We start from the raw sequence: 22648 nt of genomic DNA on the forward strand, positions 1-22648 counted from the left end.
AAAAAATGTTCACAGGGGGTACATCACTGAAAAAAGGTTGAGAACCACTGTTATGAGAGTAGCGTATGTGTGTGTGTGTGGCCCTTTAATATGGGACAGTATGTGAGGTGAGTGTATGGGCGAGCGAGGTGAGGGAGCGGTAGAGTGCGGGAGTGGCTAGTGTTTTGTTGGATTGGCTGTGTGCAAGACCTCAATAAAGCCACGATTTGCAACTAATTGCCGGCCTATTCATTTACCCTGGAGTCTGGAGCAGTGTAGACCCACTGCCGGGTAGAGTGAAGGGTTTTGCCCCCGAGAACACATCAGCCCTGGAGGAGTGTCTCCCCTGCACTCCTCGAGCGCAGGGGAGACACTCTGGGAGCCGGAAGCAGGAAAGGTGCAACACATGTTTGACGTGTTGTCAGAAGCAGCTGCTGAACAATCTCCGCAAACCTCCATCCTCCATTGTTGTATTGCGCAGCCAAAGTGATCCCAAATGGGAGATCTTAATGAGGCAGGAGGGTCTTCCAGCTCTGGCTTTTAAATGTTGTCCTAGCCCGGTCGCTGCTAACATGTGTACTCGTTCGGCACACCTCTGAACCGAACCGAAACCCCCGTACCGAAACGGTTTAATACAAATACACGTACCGTTACACCCCTACTTTGCAGTGTGCAGTCTTTTGTTCCACACCTGTTGCCGCGAAACCAAAGTCAGTGTTTAGATGTGTATGTGTGGATGACTTTCCATTGTGGGTTCTTTTCGGACCAATATAAAGGCTGCAGAGCCCAGCCCATGGTCTCCGACGCTGCTAATAAAGAGACAGGTGATTAGATTACTTGTTCCAGCTGAGATATCCACTCACCTGTCAGTTGCTTCACAGCCGGCTCCTGAACATTCCCTGCCCACAGGGGACGCGTGGACCACAGCCCTTCCACAGTATGTATTCACATAAATCGACACAAAATCCATACTTTGGAACAATGTTCATGGACTCTAGTATTAGGCTTGTTAGCTTCCCGTCGCAGACGTGCGATGATGGTTATGGACTCGTGGTTGAGGGAGGAGTTGTTTGATGTTGAATGCTACAGAATGTCCGAAAGGGTTGCAACAGTCAGCCTTATTGCAGCTCAATTATTTATGAGCACGTCATGCAATGCATGTTTGCGAGACGAGCAGGTGGAGAGGTCGGCCATTTGGCGGGTGTAGCTAAGGTGACGAGAGCCGCGGGATGGTAGGCTGAAGAGAGAAAGGCAGAGGCGTTTTTGTTTGCGGGTCTGTTGGTCATTCTTTGGGCGGGGTGTCACTGATGTCATATTAAGACATTAATTTTTCAAAAATTTTCTTGATCGACCGTTAGGGTCCCAAAGACCGACTGGTTGACCTAGATCGACGGGTGGCAACCCCTGTTCTAGATAAATAAAAAATTTCTTCTACGTGAATAGTAGAAGGACTAAGATGTATGCTGACAAGTTGGTACACTTTAATTTTAATTAATAAATTCATACAATTAATATGTATAATTATAATTATAAATAATATATAATAATAAATATAAATAATATAATAATAAATGAATAAAAATAAACATTTTAATAAACCTGCAATTTGCGAGAACGACACAAAAGGATGCTTCCACCCCCCTTTTCTTCATAAGGGTTAGGAGTCATTCTTCATCTCAATTGGATTATTAAGTTAAAGTTGAAGTACCCATGATTGTCTCACACACACTAGGTGTGCCAAAATTATTCTCTGCATTTGACCCATCACCCGTGATCACCCCCTGGGAGGTGAGGAGGGCATATGGCAGTTAACATCCTAATGACAGGAGATCTTGTACAGTATGTGATGTTTTATTATGTTTGTTGGCTCTCTTAAAGTCTGCAGTGAGCAGTAATCAGTGATTTGGTTAAAAAAAACAAAAAAACCTTGTGAAGCATTTTATAATTTAATGCTTAAAAATTATCAAAATATGTAAATATTAAATGTTATTATGAATGTGCTTTCTACTACATACTTAAAAGCATGTACCGTATATAAAACTTAATGGAGGCATTTGATGTTTTTTAAAGGCTTTATAGACAGAATAGAGTGGCTCCTATTGGCTCTATTGTAAGCAGACTTTTGTTCGCATTAAATAAAAAATACATCTGTTGTCATGTCTTTCATAATGATTAACAAAGGGCAAATTTAAAAAAAAAAGTGTAGTTCACCTTTTAAAGATATAAGGATGATTACATTTTAAATATGCATTATTTTCAGTTAAATTAATGAAGCTGTTAATGTCACATCCATCCATCCATTTCCTACCGCTTATTCCCTTTTGGAGTTGGGGGGGCGCTGGTGCCTATCTCAGCTGCAATCGGGCGGAAGGGGGGGTACACCCTGAACAAGTTGCCACCTCATCGCAGGGCCAACACAGATAGACGGACAACATTCACACTCACATCCACACACTAGGGCCAATTTAGTGTCACAGAACTGTTTAATTCTTAATAAATAACATCAACATAATGATAAATAATCTTATCAAACACTATCTGATTTTTCATGCTGGATGAAAAACAGTAAATAAATACAACAGCTTAAGTAAAGACAGTGCTCTGGTATCTTCTGCCTTTGGAAATTCCCTTAACCTATGCTGTCCCACGCAAACAGCATTAGACTAACTGTTCTCCAGTATCAAGTGCAGTATTAAACAATTGGTTAGCTCTGGTTCAACCCATTAACAACTCTGAAAGTATTTGTCATTTTAGACTTTACTTGGCTAGAGCAATGCAGATATATAGAAGCTCACAATGTCACTTTGTGCCCCACTACAAATCTATACACCTGATATTTTTAAATATAAAAAAATTAAGTGTTTGAAAGACTTAAAGAATTATTGAAATTTTTAACAAACTTAACATCTTAACAATTTCAGATAGGGGCCCATGGCCACATATTTGTGTCTTATCACGTTAAAACCTGGAAAACACTTCTGTAACCTTAGCTAGTACTTCACAGTCATGCTGAAGTGTTCATTTTTCCCATGATAAGAACACTTTCACTCATAGTACATTTAAAAAGAACCCACGCTTAGGCCTAGTGTTCCTCTAGCCCACAATGTTGAAGACATGTTGGGGCTTCATATAATTTATTGCATGGCCAGGAGTGTTATCTTTATGCGGTTTTCATTCACATTAAACAAGGGTGGTCAAGTGGGTTAGGGAAAAATGAAAACCCCACACACATCATCGCGTTGCGTCACTAAATATGAACAGTGCGTTACATATTATATGTTGAGAGTTAACTGTCTTCTTATGCTTTCACAAATGTATCAAAACACGGCCAAACATAGGGACAAGAGCCGTGGCCGCCGTGGTCAACGTGAGGTTCCTGCCCGGCCAATTGGTACCTGTCTTGTTTATGCGGGATCTGAATTAGTCCCGAAAATTTGAAATGAAACCATGGAGACATGGTGGAGGTAATTATAAAACAATCTTGCCTTACTTCATACTTCCTCCAAACGAGCCATTTACAATTTGCCCAAGTTGTGCTGTTTTTTTCCAGTTGTGACGTCATTGGATATTTCCAAAGATGGACAAACTGTACGGAAATCTCTTTGGGTAAATTCTTCCATTCTGCCATTGCAATCTGACGCTGAAGTAAATAAGCTCCTTCTTTTTGTTTATCTTTTATTTTGTGGCACACTGGCTCGTACATGCACATGCGTCGTCCTATGTTGCCATTTCTAATACAAAGTAGTAGGGCTGCGAATCTTTGGGTGTCCCACAATTCGATTCAATATCGATTCTTGGGGTCGCGATTCGATTATAAATCTATTTTTTTCGATTCAACGCGATTCTCGATTCAAAAACGATATGTTTCTGTTTCAAAACGATTCTCTATTCATTCAATACATAGGATTTCAGCAGGATCTACCCCAGTCTGCTGACATGCTAGCAGAGTAGTAGATTTTTGTAAAAAAAGCTTTTATAATTGTAAAGGACAATGTTTTATCAACTGATTGCAATAATGTAAATTTGTTTTAACTATTAAACGAACCAAAAATATGACTTATTTTCTCTTTGAGAAAACATTGGACACAGTGTGTTGTCAAGCTTATGAGATACGATGCAAGTGTAAGCCACTGTGACACTATTGTTCTTTTTTTATTATTTTTATAAATGTCTAATGATAATGTCAATGAGGGATTTTTAATCACTGCTATGCTGAAATTATAACAAATATTGATACTGTTGTTGATGATATTCATTTTTGTTTCACTACTTTTGGTTTGTTCTGTGTCATGTTTGTGTCTCCTCAATTGCTCTGTTTATTGCAGTTCTGAGTGTTGCTAGGTCAAGTTTGGTTTTGGAATTGGATTGCATTGTTATGGTATTGCTGTGTATTGTTTTGTTGGATTGATTAAAAAAAAAATCGATCTTTTTAAAATGAGAATCGATTCTGAACCGCACAACGTGAGAACCGCGATTCAAATTCGAATCGATTTTTTCCCACACCCCTACAAAGTAGTGTATAGCTCCAACTCATATCCGTCAGTAAACTCCATATGGAAGTAGGGCTGCGCAATATTGACAAAACACTATACCTCGATTATATTTTTACATAAACTCGATATTCGATATATATCTCGATTAGGGTTGTACGGTATACCGGTATTAGTATAGTACTCCGATGCTAATGAATCGTTTTCGGTATGATACCGTCTCTGAAATGCACCGGTCGCGTCGCCCCCCGCGTCGAAGTCATGCCGTGACATTGTTGGTTTACGAGCAGACGAGCATGTTGGTGGCACACAATCACGGAGTACTTACAAGCAGACACAGTGTGTAGACAGAAAAGGGAGGACGGACACATTTTGGCTTAAAAATTAACGATTAAGATGAAGTTATAACACTGAAACGCCCTCAGGAAGAGGTGCTTTAAGACATGGCTAGCCAGCTAGCAGCTAACGTCCATCCGCCGTCGGCAGTGTTGTAGGTACTTCTAAATCACTAATCCTTGTATCCATGGCGACAAATAAAGTATGTTTCTTACAAGTATCATCCCTGCAGAACGAGGAATAGCTAAACATGCTTCACTACACACTGTAGCTCACCTGCATCAAAATGTAAACAAACGCCTTGGGTTGATCTACACCTAACATCTGTAACACTGTAATGATATTAAGTACAGACACGTATCAAGTCGATACTACTATGATTACGTTGATATTTTTTGGCATCACAACATCTTCATTCGGTTTTTTTAAATGTGTATCATGTTTGTAAACACCTGTGATGAGGTGGCGTCTTGTCCAGGGAGTACCCCGCCTACCGCCCAAATTCTGCTGAGATAGGCTCCAGCGACCCCAAAAGGGACACGCGGTAGAAAATGGATGGAGGGGTTTATAAACACACATGAGGACTTTGAATATGACCAATGTATGATTCTGTAACTACTTCGTATCGGATTGATACTCAAATTTGTGGTATCATCCAAAACTAATGTAAAGTATCAAACAACAGAAGAATAAGTGATTATTACATTTCAACAGAAGTGTAGACAGAACATGTTAAAAGAGAAAGTAAGAAGATATTAACAGTAAATGAACAACTAAATTAATGATTCTTTTTTTACCACTTGTCCTTAATAATGTTCACAAAATAATAGAATGATAAATGTTACTGCATACATCAGCAGCCTAATTAGTAGCCTTTGTTTGTTTGCTAACTACTAAAAAGACAAGTTATCTAGTATGGTCACTATTTTATTTGAGGACTTAACTGCAATAAGAAACATATGTTTAATGTACCCAAATATTTTTTTGTTACAATAAAGCCAATAATGCATTTTTTATGTGGTCCCCTTTATTTCGAAAATTACAGAAAAGTACCAAAATTATTTTAGTACCGGTACCAAAATATTGGTATCGTTACAACACTAATCTCGATATATTTTCTGGTGAAAATATTTATACAAAGATATTAATTTTTTGAGCTAAATTCTCTGAAATTTAAGTGAATGACAACTATACTGTAAACAATCAGTGGTACATTTATTAACCCAGTTTGTCAAGTTGGATATTAACAGCACAGTAAATAAACTGTTTAAGTAGCACAGAATTACATAACATCAATAAAATAGAAAAAACAAGAATGTATACATAAAATGGAAACATTATTTCAACATAAAATGGATAACATAGCTATGCAAAAATTACAAAATGTATCAAACTCAGATGAAAAATAAATTTGCAGGCAGGCACTTTTAAATTCCCAATCGACGATGTAATGGACTGCTATCACACATGTACGGTTCTGTGGTCAGCGCCAAGTAAGTGACTTGACTTATTTGTGCCTCTATGATCTTGTTTGTTTCAAAATGTTTCAACTATTCAATGTCAAAATATAAAGAGTAGAAATAATGAGCAAATGGCTCGTTGTAAAACACCTGTGAAAATGAAATGTAGCATTTAGACAGGCTACACTTTAGCAAAAGTCATCACATGTCTGCCACAATCATGTGTGTTCTTAAATGTGTATTCCACGTCTTCCATGCCGAGAGCAGTTTTGATTTCGGCTTACATGGTGGACAACTCAAATTAATGTTTTGGGCATTGTTTTATCCAGACGTATACATTTGTCCAAATGTGGCCAAGTGGACGCATTGTGGGTTTCCTGGATGTCACCTACATCGCTAAAAGAAAAAAACTAAGGAAGAGAATCCCTCTGCCATTTTCCACTAGTTTTTTTAATATATAAATCGCCCGCTTGAATATCCCCTCCTCTTCTCCGACACAGAATATGGTCTATATAAAATAATCTCTGCAACATTTGACCAACAAACTATCATTACATACTATGTAGACCACAATGAGTGTTTTAAATATAGAAAAAAATCATACTACGACCCCCTTTAACCTTTTTTTAAATTTTAGCTTTTTGTTTTTTATTTTCATGTTTAACTGTATTTTTCAAATGTGCTGCTGGCCAATAAAAGCCAAATGTAGGCTACACTTAAGACAAGCCTGTTTTATGCATTTTGGCACAACTTTTGTTGGAGTAGTTTTCTTGTTTCATTGCATTTTTTTAGAATACAAAACAAACTGTGGGGCGAGCAGGTGTAGACGGGGTTTGGGGGTGGGTAGGGGGTTGTTGGCTTAGGTTATTTTTTTCTGTCCCTCTGTAATGTTTGTCTGATTTTGAATGGGATTGTGCTGAAAACTCAATTTCCCCTCAGGGATTAATAAAGTACCTTTGAATCTGAATCTGAATGGACCAAGTGCTGCACTTTGAGCACCCCTATCTTATGCCTTTTTGCTCTATTGCTGTTGTTTTCATGTTTAATTGTGTTTCTAGAATGTACCACAGGCAATGAAAAAAACAGACTGCGGGCTCCAAAATGCCCCTGAGCCGCACTTTGGCCACCAATGTCTTAAACCAAGCCTTCTTGACCCTCGCTAGAAAACTACTTGGCAACTAGTTGGCCCTCTGACGCACTCCTTCACACACAGTCATGAAGGTCAGTAGTAGTAAAAGTACATGTCAGTTGGATGAAGAAAACCCCTACGAGAAGAATAGCACATAGTAATCTTGGCTGAGGTTTAGCTAATTTTACAGTTTTTGAGGTCTTTTTGCTGAATTGCAAAAACAGGGAGCTTCACATATTGTAAAGCCGTTGCCCCCTCTCTGCCTCTGTCTGTCTCTTATTACATGAGTCAGAGACATAAAAGAAAGTCGTCATTGTGTTAAAGTAAAAGGAAAAACAGTAACGGAGGGAAACAGATCCATGCAAATGTACTATTTTTCATTGAATTGGACAGTTTTTCTGGGTCTATTTGACAGGATATTGGATGTACTGTTCAACAAATAGAGGAGGTTAGCACCACCTGCTGTTCTTGGCCTTTGTTTGCCTGCTTACAAAAGCTTAACTTTCAGGATACGTCTGAGACATATGGGAGTAAATGGATATTTCATAAGTTAAATTAAAAGTTGAGCTGGAGGGAGGATGACAAAGAGTTGTGCATCAGTGTCTGCTTGGCCAATCACATGACCTCATCTCCGCTCTTCAACACACGCAAACACACATAACAAAAAAGGTCTTCACAGTTATGACATCACACACACTCGCACGTTTCAACACTGGAGAGGTCAGGCATGGGTAAAATACAGCCTTGTGTGTGTGTGTGTGTGTGTGTGTGTGCATGCGTGCGTGCGTGCGTCTGGTTGTGTGATGAGTCACCCGCAAACGCTGTCCTTTTAAACAAAGCTTCATTCAGCACTCATTTCTCTGGCTGGTTTTAACCCGTTTTAATGGAATGTTTTTTCACACTATACACAAGGCAGGAAATAGGACTATTTGGGGACCCCTGATTGAAAGTGTAGTGCCACTGGAGGGCGATGTTACTACATGAGGAAACGGGGTTTCCAGACTCCATCTACCCATCCATTTTCCACCGCTTATCCCTCTCAGGGTTGCGGGATTGCTGGAGCCTATCAGATTCTATTGTAATCTAATGCTAATGTGTTGTAATAATGTATAAAACAAAGAAAAGCTAAATAGAAAATGTACACAAAACCTCCATTATTTTGTGAAGGTCAGCGCCAAAATAAAGTATTTCACAAGTAATTGTATGGGAATGGTGGAAGAATGGTTAGTGCGTCTGCCTCACAATACAAAAGTCCTGAGTAGTCCAGGGTTCAATCCCAGGCTCGGGATCTGCCTGTGTGAAGTTTGCATTTCCTCACCGTGACTGCGTGGGTTCCCTCCTGGTACTCCGGCTTCCTCCCGCCTCCAAAGACATGCACCTAGGGATAGGTTGATTGGCAACACTAAATTGGCCCTAGTGTGTAAATGTGAGTGTGAACGTTGTCTGTCTGTCTGTGTTGGCCCTGCGATGAGGTGGCGACTTGTCCAGGGTGTACCCCACCTACCGCCAGATTGTAGCTGAGATAGGCGCCAGCGCCCCCCGCGAGCCCAAAGGGAATAAGCGGTAGGAAATGGATGGATGGGAATGGCAACTTCAATGCCATTTTGGAAAACTGTGTTTTTTGAATAGTAATCCAAAATAAACTAACAACAACACAGTTGACAAAAAAGTCTCAAGCTGAAAAGCCTTAAAAATGAAACCCTAAAATCAGTCCGTGTAAGATTTCCAAGGCTTTTTTTCTGATTGTTGTGGCCTAAAATGCTTTATTTTGGGTTATTTGTCTCAGTAACATTGAATCAATTTGTGGTTTTATGAGTTTGCTGTCATTGTTTTAAGTGTTCCTTATCACCGTAACTACAAAACGCAATCTTGATGTTTTGCACATTTTTACGGCACAGACTTAAAAGATGGCAGTAAAAACACAGACTCAATAGCCACGTCTACATGGGCAAAATTTATTTAATCTGATCATATTTCAGATTAGAATGTTCTTATGTACATGGACCCTAAAAAAATGATACGATTATCATGTGAATTTTCATGCATCACACTTTAAATCTGAATACTTTACATTGACATGCTCACCATATACCATGATAGGAAAGGTCTTATTGTTTGCGCTATGGCATCATCTTTTGGGCGAGTTCTCTCCCTGCAGGTGCTGAAAACGCGATGCACAAATATAGCTTTGTGCATTTCTGCTTGTCCGACGTTGTGACTGTATTTATCTTGTTTCTTCCTTCTTTTCACTACTTTTGTTTTATCTCTCTTTTTGAAAGGGAGCTGTCCTGTGCAATTTTTGTGGCAATATGTATGGGTTGGCATCTTCACGTTACTACATTACAGTTACAGTGAGCACTTAGCACAGCTGTTAAAACCGCTCGTTCAGGTGACAACTGTATCACTCCTTTTATTTTTACATCGACACATGACACTTAAGAAGATACTTTTATTTTTGTTAGTTTCGTTTTAAAGCAACAAACAGTATATAACGCTACTTCTATACATATTGAATAAGGGGAGACTGCAGCAATATAATCGCTTCATTCCGAGGCTAATAAATTTAGTCCCCACTCCCCCACAAAAGTATAGCTTACATTTTGAAAGATGGGAGACCGCAGCAAGACAATCGCTTCATTCCGAGACTAATACATTTAGTCCCCACTCTCCCACAAAGGTATAGCTGACATCAAAGACATGCGCAGTAAGGAACATTTCAACCCGAATTTCGGAACAAGTGTTTTCATGCGCTCCAATCCGAATGACTATCAGCATAAACCACAAGTCTCGATCCAAATGAAAATTTGGCCCGAGTGTGTGTGATTGGGTCAGAATATTCCGAATGGCAGGTTTACATTAAGCATTTTTATTAGAGTTAGGCATTTAATCCGATTAAATGTGTACATGGCACAAATTGACGCTGATTGGCCAAAATGTTGGTGAAGTGGCGGGCTTTTAACAAAATTGAGGGGATTGGTTGAATTTATTAAATTGGTGTGATCACGATATTGCGACTTTCTGCAGGGACTGTATAATACATTAAGATGCATCATCACGCCCCCAGTAGCTAGCACCATTAAACCACTTTATATTTATGTTGCCATTAAAAATACATTACAATTTAAAGGAGAGAAAATAAATAAGAAACTGACTGTACCAAATAAAACAAACCACCATATATAATTTGAAATACTGTACCTGTTTACAAAACATACAATATAATAAAATAGATTGTGTGCGCGTGCGCGCGAGACGTCTTGGCTTATTAATCCATTGGCCCAGTAATCTCCTTTACTCTTGAGCAACTCCAGTCTCGTGTTGGTCTCCATGCTTGATGTGTGTGTCTAAGAGCTTGGGGTTCTATCCATATGTACAGTAGCTTGCTAACATGCATGTTGATAATGTATGGTCATTTCTAAAAGTCAGCAGGTCTATGTTGTGATAAAACTTGTATCTGTGGCTGCTCTCTTCTATGTGTCGGTTTTCGATGAGGCAGTCAAGTGAACAGCCTGAGCGACAGCCGGTTTCAGTAGGACTGAATGAGAATGTCACATTATGACTAATGGAGTATCCCCCTTAGGGTGCTGGATTTTGTAGCAGAGATGCAAGGGCTCAAAGATAACAACACAAGCATGAACACACACACTTACACATTCTTATTATGAGCCTGTTTGTACAAAGATTTTGTGGCATTTCAGAAAGGTATAGTATGTGTTGTAAAAAGTTGTATCGGAAACATTATGTTTTGATAAACATTTGTTGGTGGGTTAGGTAATTTAAAGCATAAGTACTGTAATTATAGCACAGGCTATTTACCTAAACCGCAAAGAGACCTGAGTGTTAATTGGAAGCAGGCAATAATGGGAGAGAGGTTGTTTGAAAAGTCTTTATGTACAGCAGCTTAATATTTTATCTTTACTAATGATTTGTAGCTGGACCTGCCACTTATTAAAGAACGTAGCAGTTATTTTATTTTGTATAACCCACACCCAGCGACTATAGAAGGCCTGGCAGGTAATTTAATATTGTGGCTCAGATCCAGAACAGGTTTTATTTTGCCTTTACAGTCCACTTGCATTAGGGCAAAGTAAGGCAATGACCCACAAGATCCAGAACAAATGTGCATTACTGCCAGCTGTTTAAAAATGTACATTTTTGATAATGAAGTGCATGTAGCTCTGTTTAACCACATGGTTATTTATAAACAAGTATATTGCACAACAAAGCAGAAACAAGCAATGTTGTTAAAAATTGTAATTGTGTGGTTGTAGTAAAAAAAATAAGCAGCAACAATTGAAAAATAGAGCGAAACGATATAATGTAACAAAAAATATGTTGATACTAATAATTAATAACAAAGATTTTTCTGTAAATCTATGTAACAATTTGTTAGCCTATTTAAAGAAAATTATACAATGATCTCATATTGACGCTGCCCCGGCCGCGTCCACACTCCACCCTTGCCGATGCACACACGTGACAAAAAGATTGACAATCTGTGGGAAACACTGAATAGCGGTGAGGAACAACCTGCTCAGTCAGCATTAACACTGGTGATGAGTTTTTGGTAAAGAGTACAGTTAGTGCAGTTAGAGTCAGGCCCACAACCGAGTTTCAACATTTTTGTGTAAAGAGGTACGGGTTTTTGTTTCTTTTAGACCACGCTTAGTAGGAGACTTAGCGGGCTAATCAAATAGAGGCATTAATTCTTGCGTTAGTTATTCAATGTTGGCGCAAATCCGATAATACACATAGAAGAGTCACCTAGTAGTTTGCTTGCATTAAGGCCAAGTGAACGATCCAGCTGATGGAGCTGTTGAGAAAAAAGAAAGAAAAAGCAAACTGTAAGTGGCATCTGGCCTAACTACTTTGAAATGTTCATTATAGCCACCTGCAGGACAGGAGTAGAACAGTGTTCAGTTTATGCTTGTCTTGTCTTCTTGACTCAGTGAGACTTGTACCTCTGGTCGTCTTTCTCTCTCTCTCTCTCTCTTTCTTTCTTTTTCTCTCTCTCTCTCTCACTCGCTTTCTGTCTCTCTCTTCGTCCCTCTTCTGGTAGACAACGATTACCCCTCCCCCTTCTTCCTCCTCCATCCATCCATCTCTCTTGCTCATCTCCCTCCCCCTTAGGACGCGCTCGCCCCGTCCCACTCATGCCATGCTCTGTGAGTGTAGTAGTAGAAGTGAGGGATTAGGAAGGAGAAGGCCGGGTTGTTACAGTGACCACAGAAGCCCGGGATTTGGGCTTTCCCAATTTAGCGCTCATCTTTTTTGCCCTATTCTGGACTTTAGATGGAAGGATTGTACCACGGTAAGTTTGTGGCCTCTTGCTCAAGAAAGATACCTATTTAATACATTCGTTATTTTGTGAGTTCTATTTATTATGAAGATTGTCACGATAATAACAGGTTTGCTAAGAATTGACACAAGCGTAGAGTTTTGATGAAGATGTGCATTTTAGAATGAACAGTGTTTGTGATGTGCATTGAGAAGGTTTAAAGTGCGTGTGGGAAGTTGTGAGTGGGTTGTTAAATTAAAGGGTTGCATTGTGCATTCTTAGAAAGTATTTTGTTGTGTGTAGGCATGATGTATTTGAGGCTGTGTTTTGGGCATCTGCAGACATGTATTATATATTGTAAGTGTCTAAGTAATTCTTCTACCCCTGAACCACTGCATATACTGTACAAGGTGACAATTTGTCAAAACATGCACCCCTAATGTGTTGCCTGTGCTAATATTTGTAGGATGAATCTACTACCTGGTGGCACTGTCATTACATACACCTCATGAGCTGGATTGATTTAAAATTTCTCACAGCTCCTCAATACTCACTTTCACTGTAACCACGACAACAGCTATCGATTATTTTAGGAATTGAGTAATCTATTGATACATTTTTTCGATTAATTGAGTAATCACTTTAGTAAAACACTTTATAGTGTCAGTGTGCATTTTATAAAAAGCATTTTAAATAAAAAAAAAAAAAATACGCTTGCCGTAACTTTCATTCTTGAAATTGCACTTTGAACATGTGTGCATTAACAAAAATGCAATTTAACTAAACTTAGAGGTTCTCCGCCGCACAGATGGCGGCAACCACACACCACCCCTCTCATATGTGCTCTATTGCAGCAGTTGTGGGGAAACTAACTTTGCGTATATAAGGTTATGGACATTCCATGCAGGATTTGATCAAGTTTTATAAGTTACACTCATTAAATGATTAATCGAAGCAACAGAATATGAGCTGAAACTTTTTTTGTTATCTAATTAATCTATTAAATTTATTAATCGTTGCAACCTTAGCTGAAACTTTACGCTGTTCACCCTTTCCATCCATCCATCCATTTTCTACCTACCACTTGTCCCTTTCGGGGTCGCGGGGGGTGCTGGAGCCTATCTCAGCTGGCTGCGATGAGGTGGTGACTTGTCCGCCTGATTGCAGCTGTTCACCTCAAAATTTGGTGTACAACTCTAGGGGACTGACAAGCACATATGTGTCAAATTTCAGTGGATTTGCTTAAAAAAACAAGGTAGCACCAACCATTGTCATCTAACTGATTTGCCAAAAGTTTTTGGCAATTATTTTCCAATGACTGTAAAACTTGGATGTCTGTATAGCCTGTATGCCAGCACGTCTGCCGAAGCATTCTGACCACAACCCATGGGGGGCGCCACAACTGTAATTTACAAATGCTTGTATTTGACATCAATATTCACCATCTTAAAAATAACATCATTAGAAAACGTAATTTCATCCTAAATCGATGCTGAATAAAACATTTTCCCTGTGTGCTGTTGACACGTTATCACTGACCCTTCACACCTCCTCACACTTGAGTGAGCGCGTGCTTCTGTAGCTAAACGCAGACGGGCACTCATGCGTTTACATGACCTTATGTTTCATGCATGCAGGATTTATGCATCTTATGCGTGTTTTATGTGACAATACAGTCACGTTCATCCGTACATGAAGCTTGAATAAAGACATTTATCCACATCTTGTAAATCACAGCTGAACTTTTGAATACAAAAGAGTGATTTCCACACCTCCATGCCGTTATTTTGACTGGCAGGTGTGCCGGTTACCTCAGGCACACTGTTGTTGCAAGCAAGACTATATCTTTGTCCGCAGGGTCGTAGAGCAGAGACATACTCCTCCTGGGGCTCACCGTCATGGCAGTGAGGCGGATTGCTTGCATCATATTACTTCAAAAACTCACAGGCGGTTTAGTGGCAAGTGCATTTTGTGTGCTTGTGTTTGCAGCTTTGAGGCGCTTCACTTTCATTGACCTCTTTTGTGAGGGTGTCAGAGCAGCATCAGTGGGCCAGATGGTGGTCTTAGGAGTCTATCTTGATGTAATAATAGACACATGAGGACATGAGGACATTAACAATTCCATGTGAATCCCTTCTCTGACTTTTTTAAGCAGTTATATCCACCCTTTTCTGTAATAAAATTGGTATGATTGGTACAAGGCGATGCTGGAATATTAGAATTTAAAACTAGGGTCAAAAGGCAAAAATGGTAATTTCAAAAAAATATAATGATCGTAACATGTCATTCTTGTATATTTATAGCAGTTAAATATTATATTCATGTAAAATAACACTGTTACATAAAATCATTCTTCTTGCAATAATACTTATTATTCCAGTAAATATTTTTTTCGTCATCATAAAATTCTACTTTGCTCCTGTAATGTCACATTTCTATTCTCATAATTTACTTTCTTCTTGTAAGGCTGCAATAGTTTCTACTCATTCATTCATAATGCCATTTTATTCCTATCTCTTCTTGACTTTGGTCACTTAATGTTTTGACTGCATTCTTCTAAAATTCCAGTTTTGTTTTTGTAATATACTAATTTTAGTCATGTGATATTTCATTTTTTTAGTCTCTTAAAAAGATGACTTTATTTTTGTAATATTGCCACTTCATTATTGATAACATAATAGTCTTGTAATTTGGCCAATTTATTCGCTTAATATTTAAACTTCATTCTAATTGAAGTATAACATTTTGCATGTAGTATTACCACTTAATGAATTTAATATTTTGCATGTACACCCCTCATAAAATTCCAATATTTTCAATAAATCACCATTTTTTTCCTCAAATAATGACGACGACTGTAATAAAGTCTATTTTCTTGCTGTATTGTGAAAAGTGCATTATTGGAAAAACGAATCATAAAAGTGCAGTTCATGGCATCTTTGGCCTTGGGGATTGTCTGCCCTTCCTGTCTCCATCCCACACACATGCACACATACTGTATAAACGCACACTCTGGTATTATATTACAGTAGTGTTTGTCGATAAACTATACGACTTGGGTTGCCACTTCCTTTTTGTGGTTATTCTTTGCATGACATCATCCTTGTTGATGACCTCTTCTATTACTGTGTGTGCATTCATGTGTACTGTGTAGTGTGATTGTGTAGACCTTGGGTGTCTAAAGCACTTATCCTTTTGACCTGGATCATTAACACTCTACAGTAAATGATCCACAAAAGGCTTCTCCCGGACTTCCTGTGGCATGCATTTAATCAGGAATTCATTGTAGAGTACTGTACCTTTCAGTATATAAAGTCTTCTCTGAACCTGCCAAGGGAGTTTATAGGTCTCTTTTTAAATGGGTCCTGTATTAATTATGCTTGTTTATGTTTTTCCGCGGTACTTCATGCACATTTATCTATGAGCAAACACCTATTTGGTCTCCTTTGAGCTTTTAAATGAGCTATTTTACATGTTTATCTAACATCTGATGACCTATTGAATTTTCTCAATCAATATCTTGTTGTTTCTCACCATAGCATTGATTTATTTCCCCCATAATCCAACCCCGTCGTCAATCATTTCAACACTAGAAGCTCTTAAAAATAATTCCCCCTGTGTAATCTTTGACCGTAAACCCAATGTGAAGACAGCTTGATGCACTTTAACAAGCTTATTAACTCGCCTCTCTGTTTGTCTTTCAGATATCTCCAGGATTGCCTACTACACAGGTGAGTAACTGCCACCCTCATTTCTTTTGATAATCGTTATCATACAGCTGCTGGATCACTAGAAGCCCTCCTCACGAAGAACAGAGGCATTACTCAGAGACCAGTGCACCGTGAACCCCTAATTAGAAAACATCCAGCGTGTTCCTTTATGAATAAGTTCACCCCCTGAGGACCAGAGGGTCTGAAACGGAGTGAATAAAGCAGTGGAGCACATCATTTATGTAGGCTGGCATCAAGTTGATGCATTCGATTGTAACATATTCACCTGTGCCGCCAAGCTGACATATAAAACAAACTAAATTAAAACATGAGGCCTTTTTAATGTTTATTGTAATATTTTTATGGAGTATTTGAATCCTTAAATCTAGCCCTAATGTTTCATTTCAGATAGTTCAAAAGTGCTTTTGAAAGATCGGGCTGTACGCTTAGCTTTTTCACGATTAACACCGGTGCTACTAAATTAAAAAGATTAGTAGCACAGATATCATTTTAGCACAGAAAAAAATTTAGGAGCAATATAAAATGTCTTAAATATCACAATTTCATCGTGTGAAGCGACTGGGATGGGAATCAGCACCTCCAAGTCAGAATCCATGGCTCTCTCCCGGAAAAGTGTGGAGTGCCATCTCCGGGTTGAGGAGGAGATCTTGCCCCAAGTAGAGGAGTTCAAGTATCTCGGAGTCTTGTTCACGGGTGAGGGAAGATTGGATCGTGAGATCGACAGGCGGATCTGTCTTGCGTCTTCAGTAATGCGGATGCTGTATCGATCCGTTGTGGTGAAGAACGAGCTGAGCCGGAAGGCAAAGCTCTCAAATTACCGGTCGATCTACGTTCCCATCCTCACCTATGGTCATGAGCTTTGGGTTATGACTGAAAGGACAAGATCACGGGTACAAGCTGCCGAAATGAGCCTTCTCCGCTGGGTGGCGGGGCTCTCCCTTAGAGATAGGGTGAGAACTTGGCTCTGTCATCCGGGGGGAGCTCAAAGTAAAGCCGCTGCTCCTCCACATTGAGATGAGCCAGATGAGGTGATTCGGGCATCTGGTCAGGATGCCACCCAAACGCCTCCCTCGGGAGGTATTTCGGGCACGTCCGACTGGCAGGAGGCCACGGGGAAGACCCAGAACATGTTGAGAAGACTATCTCTCTCGGCTGGCCTGGGAATTGCCTCGGGATCCCCCAGGAGGAGCTGGACGAAGTGGCTGGAGAGAGGGAAGTCTGGGCTTTCCTGCTTAGGCTGCTGCTCCCGCGACCCGACCTCGGATAAGCGGAAGAAGATGGATGGATGGATGGATCACAATTTCATTATTAACACTCAAACAACAAATACATGTGCACTCATACATGTAAACAAAATGCCATCATAAGGCCTACTGTAACGCTCTATTAAACACTGAGAACATCCCTAAACAGTGTTTACAAAAGCCCTACACTGTTGCACGAGTGTTGGGCTGGGAGATATGGATCAAAACTCATATCCCGATATGATTTGGCCCATTAACCAACCGATAAATGGAAATATCCGTTGATGTAACTAAATATCTTCACCATGCCCTGATTTAAAATTTTTGGAACTGATGGAGATCCCAAAAACAGGTACCAGCAAGTAGAAAAATTAGGTTTTGTATAATAAGATCTCAGCTTAATAGGTGTTTTGAGATAAGAAAAAAGAAAAAGCCTTGAAATTAATACAAGAAAAGTCAAATATAATCTTCAGGCTTCCTTGAAAAATGTTTAGTTATGCTCAATTATTCAGCTAATAAAAACACAAAAAAACAAAATGTGAAATAAAGTGCACGGGTGTAACTGTTTAAACAGCAGCAATATGAAAATAATTGACCTTTACCAATGGTGTTTTTACAGGGTAAATGTTATAGGACATAAACACAAAGATTTTAGTCAGGCACACCAACTTGCCAACAGTTTCATGATGCTTTGTGTTTTGATAATTACTTTAAAAAGTTATTATAGTTACTTGTTACTTTACCAAAAATTAATTAAATTACTAACGGAATTAATCTTTAATAAATGTAAATAATTTATAAGGAAAATAATTAATGCAATACTTAAACATAAACTTCAAATATCTGGCACAATGCAGTTAAGATAAGTTTTATATGAGAGCAGTGTGTGTATGCCTTTAAAAGGCAGTGCCCGTTGCCTAGTGACGTCAGCAAGTCTACGCTCAGTCTGAGTCTCAAAGGCATTTTAGCTTGAGCTATTTTGTTAGCTTAGTAGGCCAGCTGACGTCAACTCTTTTGAATCTTTCACTCGTTTGTGTTGCATCTTTTTTACGCTTAATAAATGGATTGAATGTGCTTCCAAGGCTGTACGTTTTTGTCAGCAAACAAGGTTTTGTTTGGATGACAATTTTGTCACTTCAATTATTAATATGGTGTTCAATATTCCCTCCCACCCTCGTAGTTACTAGTTTGTGTTGAATTTAAAGGTGGTCGCGCACAGACTTATCAGTGACACTTCCGTGTCAATCACGTGTTCATTTGGTTGTGGTTATGGTTTAAGTTAATTTCAAACATGCTATAGAGATGGGCGAAATTTTACTCTAAATAGATAAAATTTCTCTTTAAAGGGTTAAAATCAGTATTCGCACGCATGCTATTTTTTTTCCAATACTCGCACAACCTATTTTTACCCGTAAATGTGACTAAAATGCTTGCACTATACAGCCCTGTAAGTCCCGCTGGAATTTTGTCTGTCTGTAGCTTTAAAAGGGAATTGCACTTTTTGGGAATTTTGCCAATCATTCACAATCCCTCTGGTGAGACAAGAAAACACATCACTTTGTCTTTTCTGGGTTTTTTAAAATGGTAAAAAACCTAGTGGTAAGAGGTGGCCAACAATGCAGGTGATAGGGATTCAATCTATTGTGCCTAAAAAGCCCTCCAAAAACCACCAACAACGTTTTATATACATGCTGTAAGTATGTACAGGTATGTAATGTAGTAACAGGCACATTCATGATAACATTAATTATTAACATTATTTACAGTATTTTAGGTCATTTTTTAAGCATTACTCTAACTACTTTTCTAGGCGCAATCATTTCGCAAAGCACATTTCTGTCAACAAAATATAACTACTAGTAATAATGGCAGATGTTGTGATAGACAACACTGACCACTTTTGGACGAATGATGATCAGATCCTTGTACAGTATTTATGAGCCTGAATATAAGGACTGTGAGGTACACATTCTCAAAGCTGGTGCTAAGCAGATCCAGCTTTAGTGAAACACTAAACCATTATGTAGAAGTATTGCTAAGTGACAAACAATGAATACAAAATAAGAACACAATAAAACAGGGGCTTACAATATCCGCTCTCTCTGGGATGCTGACTGATGGGGATGTGTGTATCTTTCAGCACAGGAATTGTGCTCTTCATTTAGATGATCACTCTAGCGTAATCCTCACTCCTTAGGTAAAAAAAAATGCGGGGAGCAAATCTTGTTGTGTCGTCCTGTTTTAGGTCTAAGTTGAATTCAAAGTTGACCTGCTTCTCGGTTTATGACCACAGCCTTCTACTGTTCAGTTGCAGGCCAGGGCATGATTTATAATCCAGCATGAATTTTTACTACCTCTGAGATGATTCAGCAGCAGCTCAGTAGCTATCTTACCTCTCTGTGAGCAAGGTTCTGTGTTACTAAAAGTAGTTTCTCTGTGTTAGCTGTTATGTTAACAACTGTACCTTGTTTAATATGCATGTCACGGCATATAAATGGAGTGTTTTTGGCGGTTATCGGCTCTTTTTTGGAGGGCTTTTTAGGTGAAAGTTTTTTTTATTTAGATTGCAACGCAATGTGTGTGAATAATTTATTGGTAATCATTTAATGCTAATGAGTTCATTTGTTTCCGACATCATTTGTGTCCTTAAGAAACACTAACATGCACTTTTTACATACACACTGTAACTCTATTCACGTTCTAAAAACACCCAACAGGATTACGTGACAACTGCAATGTGGAACATGCAATCACTGATTGTAGGAAACGTTGTAGAGAAAGGAGAAAACTAATAGACGAAGCAAGGAGACTTGGACAGGAGGAGGTTACACTCAAATGGGTACTAGGCAGCAACAATAATATTTTAGTGAATTTTCTAGAAAAGAGGGGTTTATGGAGTAGAATTTAGTATGGAAAGGTATATATGTGAGGGAGATGGATAGGAACTCTGGTTCACACTCCAATACGGTAAGTGGCGGTAATGCAACTTTACCGCAGAGTGCTCCACCATAAAACAAAAAGAAGAAGAAGAAGACACGTTCTATTACTTGATTCTGTGGTCAACAACACAAATGTTAGCAACACCAGCCTGGCACTCAGCATCAAGGGTTGGAATTGGGTGTTAAATCACTAAAAATGATTCCCAGGTGCGGCCTCCGCTACTGCCCACTGCTCCCTTCACTTCCCAGGAGGTGATCAAGGGTGATGGGTCAAATGCAGAGAATTAGGATAAGGATAAGATTTCTTATCCTTAGTGTTTTGTGTGTAAATGTTCTAGTACTTGTTGCTATGGGGGACAACAAAAACGCTGGCAACACCACAATAGCTATGTTAGCTATTGTAATACACTCACTTTTAAGCAGCAGCAACAAGCTAGGTCATACTTGCCAACCTTGAGACCTCCGATTTCGAGAGGTGGTGGGTGGGGGAGCGTGGTTGGGGCGGGGGCCGTGGTTAAGAGGGGTGGTGTATAATTCACCAACTCGAGTATTTCATATATATATATATATATATATATATATATATATATATATATATATATATATATATATATATGTGTGTATATATATATATATGTGTATATATATATATATGTATATATGTATATATATATGTATATATGTATATATGTATATGTATATATGTGTATATATATATATATATATATATATATGTATATATGTATATATATATATATATATATATATATATATATATATATATATATATATATATGTATATGTATGAAATACTTGACTTTCAGTGAATTCTAGCTATATATATTTATTTTATTATATATATGAATAAAATAAATAGTTTGATTTCCGACAGTACCTATCAAATACACAGTAATAAAAACACAGTTGTTCTACTAACTGAACTGTGCTTGCTGGTTACTAAAAAAAACAACAACACTTACCTTTCACTATTTGAGTAACCTTTGTTCTGCCATTTGCGTATTGGCGATCGATCTCCGAATCCGGGAACATCCTTCACGAATTTGTTGTAGACATCCGCAAATGAGAACGGGATGTTGCTTCCAGCTATTAGCATAGCCATCTTTGTCCCAGCATAAGATACCCCATCGGGTCTCCATTTTGCGAGGTGGGCCATAATACTGGGTTGTGAATGATGCTGCGCTGCGGACGCTTTGTGCTTCGCTGACTGACCCTTCATGGCTGAGTATATCCGTTCGGCCGCCGTGTTCAATGGAGAAGTCTGTTCTACAAAATTTACAGGCAACATACCCGAAAGGGAATAAGCGGTAGAAAATGGATGGATGGATACCCCTTCCCCTTCGAACTCCCCTGGATAAACTGAAATTCTTGTTTCCAATCGTTCTGGAACTTGAAAGCATATTTCTTAATTTTGCTCGTCGACGGTGTAATATATTGGGTTGGAGTCAATAACCAGGCGACGTGATGAAGTTACGTCTCTTTACTGTGGGCTTCAGAAGAGACTCCCTAATGCATGTTCCTTGACTGTATTTACATGTAGAATAAATTTACATTCTAGTCTATGTACAGTAGATGACAGTATTGTCCCGTGTAAGAGAGTCACAACATTGAGTCAGGTCTGCATGCAGCTGGAGGGGGCGTGGCCTCCATCTCCGCCTGAATTTCGGGAGAAAATTTGTCCCGGGAGGTTTTCGGGAGAGGCGCTGAATTTCGTGAGTCTCACGGAAAATCCGGGAGGGTTGGCAAGTATGAGTTAAGTTAGCCTATTCGATGAAGAGTAACAAAATGATCAAACTTCACTGCGGACTACATATATATGGATAAGCCGCTGACGATTTTCCCGTTCTATGTACCGATGTATCGATCCGTTGTGGTGAATAAGGAGCTGAGCCGGAAGGCAAAGCTCTCAATTTACTGGTCGATCTACGTCCCCGTCCTCACCTATGGTCATGAGATTTGGGTTATAAAAGAAAGGACAAGATCAAGGGTACAAGCGGCCGAAATGAGTTTCCTCCGCCGGGTGGCGGGGCTCTCCCTTAGAGAT

The 22648-nt window shown here is 39.1% G+C and overlaps 1 protein-coding gene across 6 annotated transcripts in view; it reads left to right on the forward strand.

The window, feature by feature from the left end:
- The window catches only part of LOC133557778 (focal adhesion kinase 1-like), an 84139-nt gene that overhangs the window by 16591 nt on the left and 44900 nt on the right, over nt 1-22648 (forward strand). For all 6 annotated transcript variants that reach the window (XM_061908561.1, XM_061908562.1, XM_061908563.1 and 3 more), the window contains exon 2: nt 16377-16403. The gene's annotated coding sequence lies outside the window, so the exon portion shown is untranslated. The remainder of the gene's footprint in view (nt 1-16376; nt 16404-22648) is intronic.

The sequence above is a fragment of the Nerophis ophidion genome, linkage group LG08, assembly GCF_033978795.1.
Source record: "Nerophis ophidion isolate RoL-2023_Sa linkage group LG08, RoL_Noph_v1.0, whole genome shotgun sequence".
NCBI classification, from domain to species: Eukaryota; Metazoa; Chordata; class Actinopteri; order Syngnathiformes; family Syngnathidae; genus Nerophis; species Nerophis ophidion.